Source organism: Palaemon carinicauda, chromosome 18 (genome assembly GCF_036898095.1).
Source record: "Palaemon carinicauda isolate YSFRI2023 chromosome 18, ASM3689809v2, whole genome shotgun sequence".
NCBI lineage: Eukaryota > Metazoa > Arthropoda > Malacostraca > Decapoda > Palaemonidae > Palaemon > Palaemon carinicauda.
The window spans coordinates 37,482,206-37,497,945 of record NC_090742.1 but is presented as its reverse complement, the minus strand read 5'-3'; the positions used below and the strand labels follow the sequence as shown (position 1 = coordinate 37,497,945).

Here is a 15,740-nt window from a genome sequence, read left to right as displayed (position 1 = left end):
ACATGCAATGCAGCCATTTCTATCATTCAATAATTAACACAACCGTTAAAAACAGCCTAATCCATTCCAGAAACCACTATGAGATTATTCAATAATGTAGTTATAGCCAAGTTATCCCCCCCAAGCCCAAAGAAAACGGTCCGTTTTCTTTACTACTGTACAGTATAAAAGTTACGGTACTGTATGTACGTAAAGCATTTAATAGATCAGTGAAGGTGTATTGTTCCCTGTACGTACACCTAAATTAATGATTGATACAGTACCTGTACACTCTGAAAAAAAGGTTACAGTTAATTAGTGTAACAAAAAAGTTGAAACTTACCTATTGATTGAGACGATGTCCGATAACGAAGTCACGGCAGAGGAGGATGGCATAAGGCAGAAAACGTAACAAGTGACAGACTACGTACAGTAATTTACACACTTAACACATTAACACTTAAACTTTACGAAATAAAAAAATGGCAGAAATAATTAACACTTAACATTACGTATGGAAAACTATAAAAATGAAAGAAAAAATTACTTTAACACTTAACGGTAACGTAAAACTTAAAATTGAATTTTTTTTTTTTGCTTTTTTATAACTTTACGTTTTTCTTATTTTCTAAATCTCTTCTACTTCTTCATCACTTTCTTTTTTCTGTTTCTTTTCTTTACTTTCACCTTCTAATTCTTCATCCCTTCCTCTTTTCTGTTTCTTTTCTTCACTTTCACCTTCGTCTTGGCCTACTAATACCGCTGGCCTCTTTAATAAGAAACTATCCATTGAAGCTTGTTTCTGCCTACTTTTCAACACATTTCTAAAATGCGTTAGGCAAACGTCATTGCAGTGTTGAAGCGCACGGTCAGTGTTGAAGCGCACGGTTGGTATAAACTTTTTCTGGATGTTCCTTTTCGACGTAGTCTGCCATTTTATGGAAACATGCAAGAAATTCCTTGATGTCTGCCGTTTTCAAAGGTGCAACATCCTCCTCATCACCGCTAGAGAGCTGCTCTTGAAAATCACTCACTTGCATCGTCTCCAACTCCTTCAAGTCGTCCGTCGACAACTCCTCGTGGTGCTCCTCGATAAGTTCATCGATATCTTCCGCGCTAACTTCCAGCCCTATGGACGTACCAAGATGTACGATGTCAGCCACCTCAGACTGCTGAATTGGTTCAGGATCGTCAACGATCTCGGCTTCTCCTCCAGGCTTCCCGAACCCCTCGAAGTCTCGTGCAGAGACAGCATCAGGCCACAGCTTCCTCCAAGATGAGTTTAGGGTACGCCTCGAAACTTCCTGCCAAGCGAGATCGATGAGTTTGAGGCATATCACGATGTTGAAGTGATCTTTCCAAAATTCACGCAGAGTGAGGTTTGTACTCTCTGTGACTTGGAAACATCTCTTGAAGAGATGCTTCGTGTACAATTTTTTAAAATTAGAAATAACTTGCTGGTCCATGGGCTGGAGGAGAGGGGTGGTGTTAGGCGGTAGATACAGGACCTTAATGAAGGAATACTCGGCCAGAAGATATTCCTCGAGGCCAGGAGGGTGAGCTGGAGCATTGTCCAACACCAGCAGACATTTCATAGGGAGGCGCTTTTCTTCCAAATATTTTCGGACAGTCGGACCGAAGCAGACATTCACCCAATCAATGAACAGTTGCCTCGTTACCCAGGCTTTTGCATTCGCCTTCCACATCACGGGAAGGTTCTCCTTAATGACTTTGTGGGCTTTGAAGGCTCGGGGATTTTCTGAATGGTACACCAGCAGGGGCTTTATCTTGCAGTCCCCACTGGCGTTTGCACAAAAAGCAAGGGTAAGCCTGTCCTTCATAGGCTTATGTCCGGGTAGCCTCTTCTCCGCCGCCGTGATGAACGTCCGACGAGGCATTTTCTTCCAGAAAAGCCCAGTTTCGTCGCAATTGAAAACTTGCTGCGAACTGTAGCCTTCCTGCAGAGTCAACTCGTCGAACGTTTTAACAAAGGCTTCGGCGGCCTTCGTGTCCGAGCTGGCTGCCTCCCCATGCCGTACCACTGAATGGATGCCAGTCCTTTTCTTGAACTTCTCGAACCACCCACGAGACGCCTTGAACTCTGGGGGTTCCTGCTGGGATGTTCCTTCTCCTGCTCCTTCTTCGGCCTGAGCACACACGAGATCACCGAAAATGGCGGAGGCCTTCTGGCAAATTGTAGTCTCAGTGATGGTGTCTCCTGAGATCTCTTTGTCCTTGATCCACACAAGAAGCAGCCTCTCCATCTCGTCATGCACGTGCGTTCTCTTGTTGGAGAAAATAGTGACGCCCTTAGAAGGTGTTGCTGCTTTGATGGCCGCCTTCTGCTTCAGGATGGTGCCTATCGTAGACGGATTCCGGCCATACTCCTTGGCGATCGCACTTAAACGCATGCCAGACTCGTACTTTTTTACGATTTCAAGTTTCGTCTCCATCGAGAGCATGGTCTTCTTCTTCTTTCCTTCGGCAACATTCTTGGGACCCATGGCTACAGTAATACGTAATATAATACACTACATAACGTTATATACAGTCTATGTATAGTAAACACTAATATAGTACAGTGCACAGTAACGAATGTTTATTAACGATAACACGTGGCGTACGAATGTACTGTAAACACTAAGTCAAACAAGCGAAAGCGCACAATGTCTGTTAACGATACCGCGGTCGGAACGAAAAGAGAGAGAGAGAGATGAACGCCCGTGCGTAGGCAAGCTGGGATAGTTGCCGACCAATAGGAAAGCAGGATCTTATGGCGTCAGCTAGCGTCTGAGTAGGGAGATAACCAATGGGTGAGTGGGATGCTGTAAGTGAGTCTACCCAAGTTCAAAGTCAGGCGGCGCGCGCTTTTTAAAATTACTCTCGGCGAAGAGTTGGGATCTCGTAAGGTTTTCGTATCCTGAAATTTTATCCGTATCCTGGGGCATAAAAATCTTCGAATCACTTTTTGCATCCTGAATTTTTCGTAAGCAGAAACTTTCGTATCCAGAGGTATCACTGTATACTAAAATGCGTTAGGCTAGCCTAACTTGAGTCGGGATCTCGGCTATGCTATATCACCGAGGCCCTAACGTATACTATCGAAACTTTTTAACAGAAGAGGAAATATTACATGTGTAATCTTATCTTCACTAGTATAATTTGCCTAAATAGCCAGAATTCATTACAGTGAACCCTCGTTTATCGCGGTAGATAGGTTCCAGACCCGACCGCGATAGGTGAAAATCCGCGAAGTATTGACACCATATTTACCTATTTATTTAACATGTATATTCAGACTTTTAAAACCTTCCCTTGTACGTAGTACTGTTAACAAACTACCCTTTAATGTACAGAACACTTAATGCATGTACTACAGTACCCTAAACTAAAACAGGCACAAATATTAAAGGCGATTTTATATCATGCGTTTCCTAAACACGTCAAAAAGCACGATAAAACATGGCAACCAATGTTTTGTTTACGTTTATCTCTGATCATAATGAAGAAACAAACGCATTTACACATCTGTGTATAGGTTAGTTTTTGCATCGATTATACAGTGAACCCTCGCTACTTCGCGGTTCGACCATCGCGGATTCACCACTTCGCGGATTTTTTCCATAACCCATATATATACAGTAATATATATATATATATATGCATGTATTTATGTATATATGTAGGTATCTATATGTGTATACATATAAATATATATATATATATATATATATATATACACACACACACACACATATATATATATATATATATATATATATATATATATATATATATATATATCTAAAGTAGGAAGATGAGATGTAGTTCTAAGGGAAAAGTATGGGAAATATGTCTGGGTAATAAGCAAAGCTCTACCTCCAGTTTGTTTCTTCATTATGATCAGAGATAAATGTAAACAAAACATTGGTTGCCATTTTTCATCGTGCATTTTAGCATGTTTAGGAAATGCATGATATAAAATCACCTTTAATATTTGTGCCTGTTTTAGTTTAGGGTACTGTAGTACATGCATTAAGTGTTCTGTACATTAAAGGGTAGTTTGTTAACAGTACTACGTACAAGGGAAGGTTTTAAAAGTCTGAATATACATGTTGAATAAATAGGTAAATATGGTGTCACTACTTCGCGGATTTTCATCTATCGCGGCCGCGACTGGAACCTATCTACCGCGATAAACGAGGGTTCACTGTATTGATTATTCAGTACAGCATGTTGATTTTGTTATTACCAATTTTTTACTTAATTTTTCTTAGGACTTCCAAATGAAATGTTTTTCTTTATGACGCCGCCTGAAACGACGGCGGCATAAAGTACGCTCAGTAAACAACCACGCTCAGTAAACAAAGAAGGCATTTAACGTGCATGATGAAAGTGATAAATAATGATATTTACAGTAAAAGCTTTTAGAAAATGTGTTATTACAAATATTATTTACCGTATCTATATAAAATCATACAGTACATACTGTACATAGCAAAGCAGGAAAACAATTTAGAGAGAGAGAGAGAGAGAGAGAGAGAGAGAGAGAGAGAGAGAGAGAGAGAGAGAGAGAGAGAGAGAGAGCCTTACCTTACCTTATTGCCTTATTTTTTGTTTGGGTTCCCCCAGGTCCCTCAGTGTGAGGCACCTCGTATATCCACCAGAGAGTTGCTAATACATCTTCCGGTGTAATTTGCATCTTCCAGTCTTGGATGGTCTGGGATGCATCTTAGGTATTTATCGAGCTGATTTTTAAACGCATCTACGCTCACTCCTGATATGTTTCTTAGATGAGCTGGCAGCACATTAAATAGTCGCTGCATTATCGATGCTGGTGCGTAGTGGATTAATGTCCTGTGCGCCTTTCTCAGTTTACCTGGAATGCTTTTTGGCACTATTAATCTACCTCGGCTTGCTCTTTCTGATACTTTAAGCTCCATGATGTTTTCAGCAATTCCTTCTATTTGCTTCCATGCTTGTATTATCATGTAGTGTTCTCTTCTCCTTTGTAGACTGTATAGTTTTAAAAATTGCAGTCTTTCCCAGTAATCAAGGTCCTTAACTTCTTCTATTCTAGCAGTATAGGACCTTTGTACACTCTCTATTTGCGCAATATCCTTTTGGTAGTGTGGGTACCATATCACATTGCAGTACTCGAGTGTACTACGCACATAAGTTTTGTAAAGCATAATCATGTGTTCAGCTTTTCTTGTTTTAAAGTGTCTGAATAACATTCCCATTTTTGCTTTACATTTAGCCAACAGTGTTGCTATTTGGTCGTTGCATAACATATTCCTATTTAAAATTACACCAAGGTCTTTAATTGCTTCCTTGTTTGTGATTGTCTCATTATTAGGTCCCTTGTATGCATACACCATTCCTTCTCTGTTTCCATAATTTATTGATTCGAATTTATCGGAGTTAAATACCATCCTATTTATCTCCGCCCATTCATATATTTTGTTTAGATCTCTTTGTAGTGAGTTCCTATCTTCATCACAAGTAATTTCTCTACTTATTCTTGTGTCATCGGCGAAACTTCTCACTACGGAGTTTTCAACATCACAGTCTATGTCTGAGATCATAATAACAAATAGCAGTGCAGCTAATACCGTACCTTGGGGCACACCAGATATTACCTGGGCTTCATCTGATTTCTCGTCATTTGCAACCACTATCTGTTTTCTGTTTTGCAGGAATTCTTTTACCCATTTTCCTATCTTTCCCACAATATTATGCTTTCTCATTTTTTTCTCCAATATGTTATGGTCTACCTTGTCAAAGGCTTTTGCAAAATCTAGATAGATCACATCTGTGTCTTTTTCATTTATCATATTATTGTATATGTTTTCATAGTGAGCTATCAGTTGGGTCTGTGTACTTTTTCCAGGTACGAAACCATGTTGACCCATATTAAACAAATTATTTTTGACCAAATGGTTCATTATTTTCTTTTTTATTACCCTCTCATACACTTTCATAATATGTGATGTTAGACTAACAGGTCTATAATTGCTTGCCTCTAGTCTTGATCCACTTTTGAAGATAGGGGTTATATAAGCTAATTTATGTTTAACATATATTTCGCTCATATCTATACTCTGTCTTAGCAGTATTGCAAGTGGCTTCGCGATAGCGTTTGCAGTTTTTTTTAACAAAATCGCTGGAACTCCATCTGGTCCGGCTGCCGATCCATTTTTAATTTCGTTTATAGCCGTGACAATATCTGCTTCATTAATATCTATATCCGTTAGATATTCAACATTTTCTTCTCTCATTTCTGTTTCATTATTCTCATTCGCAATTCTTGGCGTGAACTCACTCTTATATTTTTCTGCTAATATGTTGCATATTTCCTTTTTTCATTCGTTAGCCGTCCTTCAATTCTTAGAGGGCCTATTTCTATTCTCCTTTTATTCATCTTTTTTGCATAGGAGTAAAGTAGTTTGGGGTTTCTTTTTATATTTTGAAGTGTCCTTTCTTCTAAGTCCCTTTTTTCATTTTCTTTCGACTGTATAATCTCTTGTTCTGCATTTTCTATCTTACATTTTATTTCCCTCATTTTCCACACATTTTTTTCTTTTGCAAGATTTTTCTTCCACTTTTTAATTTTCTGAAATAAGATCCTTCTGTCTCTTGGTATGTACGTCTTTTGTTTATTGTTTTTTTTCGGTACATATTTTTCAACAATTTTCTCCAGTATTTTGTACAGTATATCCGTATTTACCTGTATATTATCACTTATAAATACATTTTTCCATTCTTTATTCAGTTCTTCATTTATTTCTGACCATTTTATATTCTTACTGTAAAAGTTATATTTTCCATATCCTTCCCAAAGTTTTGTGCTTTTATTAATTCTGTGATCACTTGCTTTGGAATGAACTATCAATTCTATGACATTGTGGTCTGAAATTCCCGTGTTATACACTATTATTTCTTTAACATAATTCACCTCATTCACAAATACTAGATCTAGGACATTTTCCTTTCTTGTTGGAATGTGGTTTATTTGTTGCATATTATGTTCTAATAGCATATCTTGAAGCTTTTCAAATTGCCTCTTATCTTCTGCACTACTATTACTATCTTTTTTATATGTATACATACAACCACTTTCTTCTATCCGTTCTTTCCAATCCACGAAAGGAAAGTTAAAATCTCCGGATAGGAGTATATTCCAGTCTTTATGGTTTCTACATATATCATCTATTTTTTCTATTATTATGTCAAACTCCTTAGTGTTTGGGGGTCTGTAAACTACAATATTCATTAGTTTTTCAAATTCAAATTCTACCGCAATCAATTCACATTCTGTGTTGCTGTATTTTTCACATACTTTTCCTTGATTTATGTCTCTTCCATATATTGCGGTTCCTCCTTGATTCCTATTTTTTCTGTCTGATCTATAAGTTTGGAAACCCTTTATCTGGTCATCACTGCCAGTCTCTTGGGAATACCATGTTTCACTTATATTTAATATATCTATTTTTTCAATTTGGGTTAGTTCTTCTAAGAACTCTATTTTCCTTTTAGAGTTACTCGTGACTAAACCCTGTGCATTCATTACTATTATGGTTTGTGTTTCATCCCCATTATTTAATATTGGTAATAATATGGATTCTCCCATGCTTCCTTCCTGTTCTGATATGATGTTCTTTTCTTCATTTCCCGGAATTCTGCCATTAAAAAATCCAACTTTTCTATTATATTTGCTCTTTCGCCTTCATATTTATTTGTGTGTGTATACCTGCAACTGTCCCCATATCTGCACCAACCCCTGGCATTATAGATGCATTCTTTGTAGTTGGGCTCTAAATGTGCAGGTTTGGGTTGAAAGACCTCATATCTGGGGGCTCTTGGTTCAAAGCGCGGTATATACACGGCCTGCTTTTTTGTTTCTTTTTTGCTTTCATTTTTCTTTTCAGTTTGCTGAGTTTTCTTACTTTCATTCATGGTTGCAGGATGCATATATCGACATTTTTTGTTGTAAATGCATCCTTTTCCTTCTTTTAGGTTTTTGCATATTTTTGGATGGAGATCTCTGCATTCGTCTCCATATCCGTCTAAATACGCACATTTACCATATATTTCATAATTATGGCATATCTTTGGATGCTTGTAGTAGCATCTTTCGCCAAATCTGCAATTCCCTCTTTTCAGCATATTGCAGACTATATCCTTCTTTTCTATTTTTTCTTGTTCTTGCTCTTCCCTAAAATTATGTAGGTCCGGGTAGTCTCTCTTGGGTCTATTATTTGTTTCCATCTGGTAATTTATTTCTTCATAAGTATGTTGTTGGATGGCATCATAGGTTATATCAATGATTTCTTCTGCATCCTTACACATATCCTGTTCATTGTTCTCTTCTTCTTCTTTTTCTTCTTCTTCTTCTTCTGTTTCTTCTTCTTCCTCTTCTTTATCTTCAACTATTTGCAGATTTAGTCTCGACTTAATTATATTTTCTATCCAGACTAAGCATGTTGAGCAGAATACCTTTGTGTCTTTATTTTTTATTTTTTGCTGTATTTCAGCACATGTGGGATGTGTTGGGACATGACAGGCATCACATTTTCTAATCAATTGTTGAGGATTATTAATGGAGAGAGAGAGAGAGAGAGAGAGAGAGAGAGAGAGAGAGAGAGAGAGAGAGAGAGAGAGAGAGATTGAGATTGATTGATTGATTGATTGATTGTTTTACGTACGTAAATGTAAATTTTAAATAAAAAAAATATGATAGGTTACAACATGTATACTCTTCAGACTTTTAAAACCTTCCCTTTAACTTAATGCATACAGTACTAAACTAAAACAGGCACAAATATTAAAATGTTAGAATATTAAAGTAAAAAATAAAGATTGTTACTGTACTCACCACGAAAGAAGTTCAAGAAAAACTTGAATGATGATGGCGATGAATTTGCTGCACAGTAGAAATGATGATGATGAAGCTGATGATGTCTTCTACTGTGCAGCCAATGATAGTACAGTATTTTATGTCTCTTCAGACGGAGGTGTCTTTTCCTGGGACACCTCTTCAACTTCTTCCTGAGACACTTCTTCAATTTCTTCCGAGGGCATTGTGATCGGAAGTTGCTGCCGCTGCTTCATTTTTCGCAAGAGCATCCTGTAGGGAGTCATGTGTTCATCGATCTTGTTGCAGAATTGCATAGAACGAACCATATCCTCGTCCCACTCTTGCAACATTTCTTTCACCTCCTTCGCAAGCTTGCAGAGCTTGGCAAGCCGTTCTAATGTTAAGCCCGTTTCTTCGACATGTTCTTAGATCTTTTCCTGTGTTTCACTGTCTTCTTCACAGGCCGATTTCGTCAGGTCTTCGAGGTCTGCGGCCGCGTAACTTTTGTCTTTTAACATATCGAGAAGCGTCACCTTCTCAGCAATCGTCATCATCTTTCGGTGGTGTTTAGGCTCACTACCAGCCTTAGTAGAAGCAGAACGCTTGGGAGGCATTGTACAGTAGGGTTTAACAGAAAGTTCAACAAAAAGTTCAACTTAAAACAGTCACGCACAGCACAGATTAAAGTTCACAATAACTTAACGAATACACAGCGATACGGCAGGAGACAAAGTGACTGCGAAAACGTAGATGCTGGAAGTGAGAGATGCGGGCAAAACACCAATCACAGGCTAGATAACAAAACTTTAGTTCTGATTCGTCATCTATCAGCGCTTGAACCAATCACAACCCGTCTTATATGCTACGTAGGTTACCAATTCAAAGTACAAGATACCCTGCGTATACTGTACTGTACAGTAATAATAATAATAATAATAATGATAACAATAATAATTTTAATAACAACAACAACAATAATAATAATAATAACAATAATAATAATACAGCTTTACGTACGCTATTTTACGCTTTTGTTGTAGGATGTGTCTCTCTCTCTCTCTCTCTCTCTCTCTCTCTCTCTCTCTCTCTCTCTCTCTCTCTCTCTCTCTCTCTCGTACGCTTATTCGAAATGTGATTTTCTGCAACAAAGAATATTATTGGATGCAGTACTACGTACGTATACATACAAAAGATTCATGGAAAAGAAGCACATCCATTACATTTGTAGTACACTAGTAGCCATCAGCAGCCTTACACCATTCTAATATGGTATGACTGCATCTGATTTGCGTTTCAAGTTCGATTTAATTTTACTACGTACTGTATACAGTACTGAATTATCGTATGATCATATTCTCTTTTCGTGTTTTATTTCTTTCTGTGCTGAATTATATGTCATGTAATGCAATGAACAATCAGTAAGAGCAGATATTACTAATTACAGTATTAATGGAATTACAGGTAACGAAATATCGTATTTGGGGTCTTCAGATATCGCGGTATTTTCGAAATTTCTGGAAAATCCGCGATATGTATATATATATGGGTTATGAAAAAAACCCGCGAAGTGGTGAATCCGCGATGGTCGAACCGCGAAGTAGCGAGGGTTCACTGTATAGCTAAATACTGTACCAGGGACGTCGTACTACTAACTAAATAAAGCATTTATGGCGTACGACAGCGGTACAAAATAGCTGCCTCCGGTGATGGCTCTGCTCCACTAAACACATCCAAATTATGCTAATTTAACTGTGATAAGGGAGCCAAAAACTATACACAGGAAAGATTAAATACTCAACTTTCCAGAGGATGAAGATGCTGGAGATTGCATTGCAAAAATCCTTGTAATAGTAATAAAACTGAGAGCAGTTGGGAGAAACACTGTGCTTAATTAGCTACTACAAAAGGAATGGTTACGCCGTAGTAGTACTGGAGGGGATCCACCGGGTAACCTTGATAACGGCTCCCCTTCAATTTCGCCACTCTTCCCCCTCAAAGCGAAAACTATTTGGGATGAAGATTGCTATGTGTCGTATCAAGAAATACGTCCCCTGATATTATGCGATATCCTTAAAAGTTATATTAAGGATACTCGCGCCAGAAGTTAGAATTCTGGAAACCTGCGGTTAATTCTCTGGGAGTATCACTGTAGCCAAATATCCCTTAGAAAGCTACCTAAAGGAATCTTCTTCCATCAGGATGACATGGCCGAGCCCAAAAAATGTGGTTTCACTATTTGATGTTATTGACTAAATAGTGTTTGTATTTCAATCATACAGTATAACTAAATAGATTATACTGAAATATGTCTGTTTGCCATTCATTCAATCTTCTACAAATAAGTCAACAAATTGCTAACCTTTTTTTCAGCCATATATTAATTAGAAGCTTTAAGTACATTTTAGCTTTACTTTGTACCTAAAATTTTGATTTGATAGCTTCATTTAAAAAATTTGTTTAGAATTGTAACTAATGGAAATATATTTACTAGGTCATTAATATTATGACTTGCATTAGGAAAAAACCTCAACAGACTATTCGATTAAGAAGTAGACTTTGGTCCAAAATGAAATTCTAACAGTTTGGCCTTGACTTTTTATTTTATATCTGTGAAACACTGGTACTGCTTCTCTCTCACTCAGTGGTGGGGAAGGTGAACAAACTATGTGGGGGGATCAATAACAATCCAAATGGACAAGCAGTTAGGTAGGAGAGAGGACTATTTAATAATCTTTTTGGCCCATATTTCAGAGAATAAGGCATTTGCTGGTAATACAATCTGTTCCCAACCTTCTTTTGAGTCATTTTCCACTGCACCCGATTCAACCATCTACTAGAATTCTTTGTGTATGAGAGAAAGAATAGTTAAAACACAGACTATTTACTAATTTATTTTCCATATGCACTAACACAGCTAACACTAAATAGTATTGAGTAAGAACGCTAACACAACACAGCATTTTAGTGTGACTGCTGGCATTGTTTGCTCTTCACGAGTCCTTCAATGTCCGGGGGAGTTATGAAGGGCGCACATTGAAGATCTGCCTCCGCCTACACCTCAACTTGTTGCATGCCTTTGTTTTAAGGTGTATCGGTGACAAAAATCCTGTCTCACACAGGTAGGTGGAAGAAAACTGGAACAACATCCGCAGAACAATGATCGCAAGTAGCAGGTAGGTTCCTCGGACTTGGGTCCAAAACTATAACGGTTCCATATTTTGGAGAGCATCCTTTGTAGCGGAGAGCCAGTTTCTTAAAAGTCCAGGAACTCTTCCTGCCACACTTCTGGCACATCATCAACATTCCTCTGAAATGGGTCTGATAAGCTTGTTCTCTTTGCTCTAGTTTGTGATCCCCGGGAAGTAATATGTGAATTCTTCCTCCAAGCCTTCAAGGTGTTGTTTGATATCCTCAGCTATCGGATCAGGTAGACCATCCTCCACAGATTCGTTCCGAGCGAGGAATGAGGAAAAACTTACGCTCCCCGCTCTTTTCTTCCACAGTTCCAGTTTAGCCACAAAAACCTCTGATCTTGTCAGACTGAAAAAAAATGTTGCCCCCCTTAGCCCTGCAGTTTCCTGTTGAGCTTGTTCAATGTACTGAAAATATCAGAGGTAGGACAGCCGCACACAGAAAAACTCTTCCTCCAATGCCTCCAGAAGCACAATACACACTGGGGCCTGAAGGAAAGCTACAATCCCAGGACTCGCTGCAACGTTTCCCTTTGAGAGCCACCTCACCCGAGTATGAAACAGCAATGATTCGTGGTCAGCTTCCATGACTTCACAGAGCTGACGGAACAGCCGAGTGTTCAGAGCAGAACTCTTGGACGACAGTCTTGAGATGCTGCTTGAAAGCCCCTCTTTGTGTATCAGACAATGCGTCTATTCCACTGTCGGATTCTTTTGCTTGACGTGCGTGACAAATCTCGATCAAGAGCCAAGCATGGCTGGGGCACCATCCGTGCACACCCCAACCAGAGACTCCCAGCTGATGTTGCTGTCTTCAAAAAAGTAATTGATAAGGTACATTACATCCTGAGATTTGATCGTGGGTTCTTGATGCCCTCAGCCATATCATTGTTCCATGACCGAATGGCGTAGTATGAAAGGGAAATCTGGGTCATCTTTTTGTGGGCAGTCTCACCAAGGACCAACTTCACGTACTGCAGCATACAGGGTTTCACCAATGTTTCACCAATTCGTGTGTGGTTTCTTTTCCCTCACAATATTCTACAAGACTTAGTATGACACTTTCACAATAGCGTCCATTTCCTGACAACACGTTGCAGTTGAGTGCAGTCTTGTCGTCGTCTTTGTTTTAATTCTTTCATTTTACCTTGTTTCAAGTATTGTTCTGTCTGATCTTCAGCTGCTGATTCTCATCTTAATTTATTGGACAGGAACTTCTGGTTTATTAAATTTCTTATTCCTGATCTAGATATTAACCTTTGGCACCGTCGTTCAATTAGTTCATTATGCATGTTGCCTAAGATTTTTTATAATTGACCATCGTTTACATTCAGATCTTCCTGGACAGTTCCATCCTGTTCGTAATACTAGACATGCAGTTAATTCTAATAGTCAGGATTTCTCCATCATGAGGCTCAATACTTCACAGTATTCTAAAAGTTTTATTCCAGCTGTTACCAAGTTGTGGAATGATCTTCCTAATAAGGTAGTTGAATCAGTGGAACTTCAAAAAGTTCAAACTCGCAGCAAATGTTTTTATATGGAACAGGCTTGCACGAGTCCTTTTATAGTTTATAAATTAAATATGTTGTAATGTTGTAAAGTTTTTTTTTTTTTAATTTTTATCACTTATGTCGTTTATTTATTTCAATATTTCCTTTCCTCACTGGGCTATTTTTCCCTGTTGGAGCCCTTGGGCTTATAGAATCTTGCTTTGCCAACTAGGGTTGTAGCTTAGCTAGTAATAATAATAATAATTTTGTTTCAGCTTGAAGTATTGACGATCCTTGTTCTGTAGTTCGAGATGGCATCCTTGAAGGTGTTGCTTCAGATGGAATAGCTTCATGCTCAAGGTCTTTGTGCGGATGACACATTGTGGCAGATGTTCCCCATTATTCATAGCGAAGGTAAAACCGAAGTCCAGATATGCTTCTGAACATGTTCATTTTTTCGACATGATCTCTTGCGGACCTGAAATAAACAAGAGATCATATTACGACATCAGTAGAAAAGAGCAAGCTGAAAAAGAAAGAAAGAAAATAAAACAAGAATGAAAGTGGGTAAAGTTCAGGAAACGGGTTCTCTGAGAAGAGGAAAATCAGTGAAAATTATTTTTCTGATAGTTTCCAGAATTTTGATTCCAGACTAGAATCCCCCCCCCCCCAGTTGGGAACTTTTATATTAAAAGAAACGGGCTGTATAGGGAATACTCTGTCATATGAGGTCTCTTAATATAGGGAAAATTGTAATTTCATTTTTTTTTTTAATTCTACCTTCATGTAAGAAAACATGTGGTAAAATACATTTCTGGGTCGACCTGTGATGCCCGGTGAAAAGGGTCCTTCCTTACACTTTTCTGATATAAATACTTCCAAATATACCAGAGAAAGTTAAAGTATGGAATGCAGAGGTTACTACCCTCACGCGAGCACCCAGTGGGCGTCGTGTATAAAGCAGGGGCGTGTGAAAACCACTATTCACAGGCTGTCTTCCATTTAGATAATTCCTTCATCAAAGGGAAGGGCCGTAACAGAGGCCCTAGCTACCTTACCTGAGCCACTCTACCGACGCCCGACGCTAGCGACATCTGTACTACATCCTTCTGTTGGACTTCGTAAGCGTCGTTTTGTTCTTTTGTGCCGCATGGTTTTTAATCTGTTTTCGTGAAGTTTCATCATGACCGAGGCTCTCCTTGATCCTGCACCAATGTTAAGTACCATAGATTGTTTTGACAGACCTTTTAGTACCGGGCTAGTGCTATCTTAATTAATTTTAGTGTTTTTAGTGTGTATGGCTTTTGCCTTCCACGGCGTTGGCGGCCATTGTTATTGTTCACGCGTTATGCCCGTCTGGTACTCTTGTCATCTTAGGTTCATTATCTTTTATATTCTTTTGGCCTTGTGCCATTTATATTGTTATATTTTGAACCATATATATTTGTCTTGGTACTTTTTATCGCTTACGAGTCCATAGTCTAGTCGAACCAAGAATAGCGTTCGGGGCTTTATTATAGTTGAGTTATTCCGTTTGGCGTTATCATAATTTCGCCATTTTTCACTCTTGTTCGTTCTCATTTCGCTATTCTTTGTTCTTCTTTATTTATGGTTTTGTTGATCATGGACTATTATGTGTACTTTATTTAAGGTTCGTTTTAGTTTTCGTTACAGTAACCACGAGAGAGAGAGAGGCTGGAGTTCCCGTTTTCTGTTCATACGGTCACGTGTCTCCCTCTCTCTCTCTCATTTATCTTAGTTATACCTAGTACGAGAGCTGGAGTTCCCGTTTTCTGGTCATACAATCACGGGTTCTCTCTCTCTCTCTCTCTCTCTCTCTTCCCCTTGCGGGAATTACGCATTGATTTTTTATTTACATGTTTATCTTGTGATTACTTTTAGTTTATTTTGGGGCTAGTGTTTTAAATAAGTCCTGTCGTGTGTGAGTCTTTTGTATTGGTTATTTGGATGGCCCAGAGCTATCATTAGTTCCCCTAGTTACATCCTCTCCCCGCTACGGCCTTGGCAGCTGGGTCTGAACCCCTATCCAACTCCGCCATACCATGAGCTGGGAACACGTACCTTTCTGTTATTCTGGTGCACTCCTCCGTCAGGGTATCGGCCCCTCGATGGTCCCTTGCACTTGACTCCGGCTTCGGCCCTCCCCACACGACTTATTCACCTTCCCTCTCCCCCCCCCCCCCCCCCCCCCCCCCC

General features: G+C 38.8%; 1 long non-coding RNA gene across 1 annotated transcript in view; it reads left to right on the top strand.

Annotated features, from left to right (window-relative positions):
• Positions 1–14,249, top strand: part of LOC137657777 (uncharacterized) — a 121,425-nt gene extending 107,176 nt beyond the window's left edge. Inside the window, exon 5 of the long non-coding RNA XR_011047201.1 lies at positions 13,799–14,249. This is a non-coding gene — a long non-coding RNA (uncharacterized lncRNA). The remainder of the gene's footprint in view (positions 1–13,798) is intronic.
• The last annotated feature ends 1,491 nt before the right edge of the window (positions 14,250–15,740 follow it).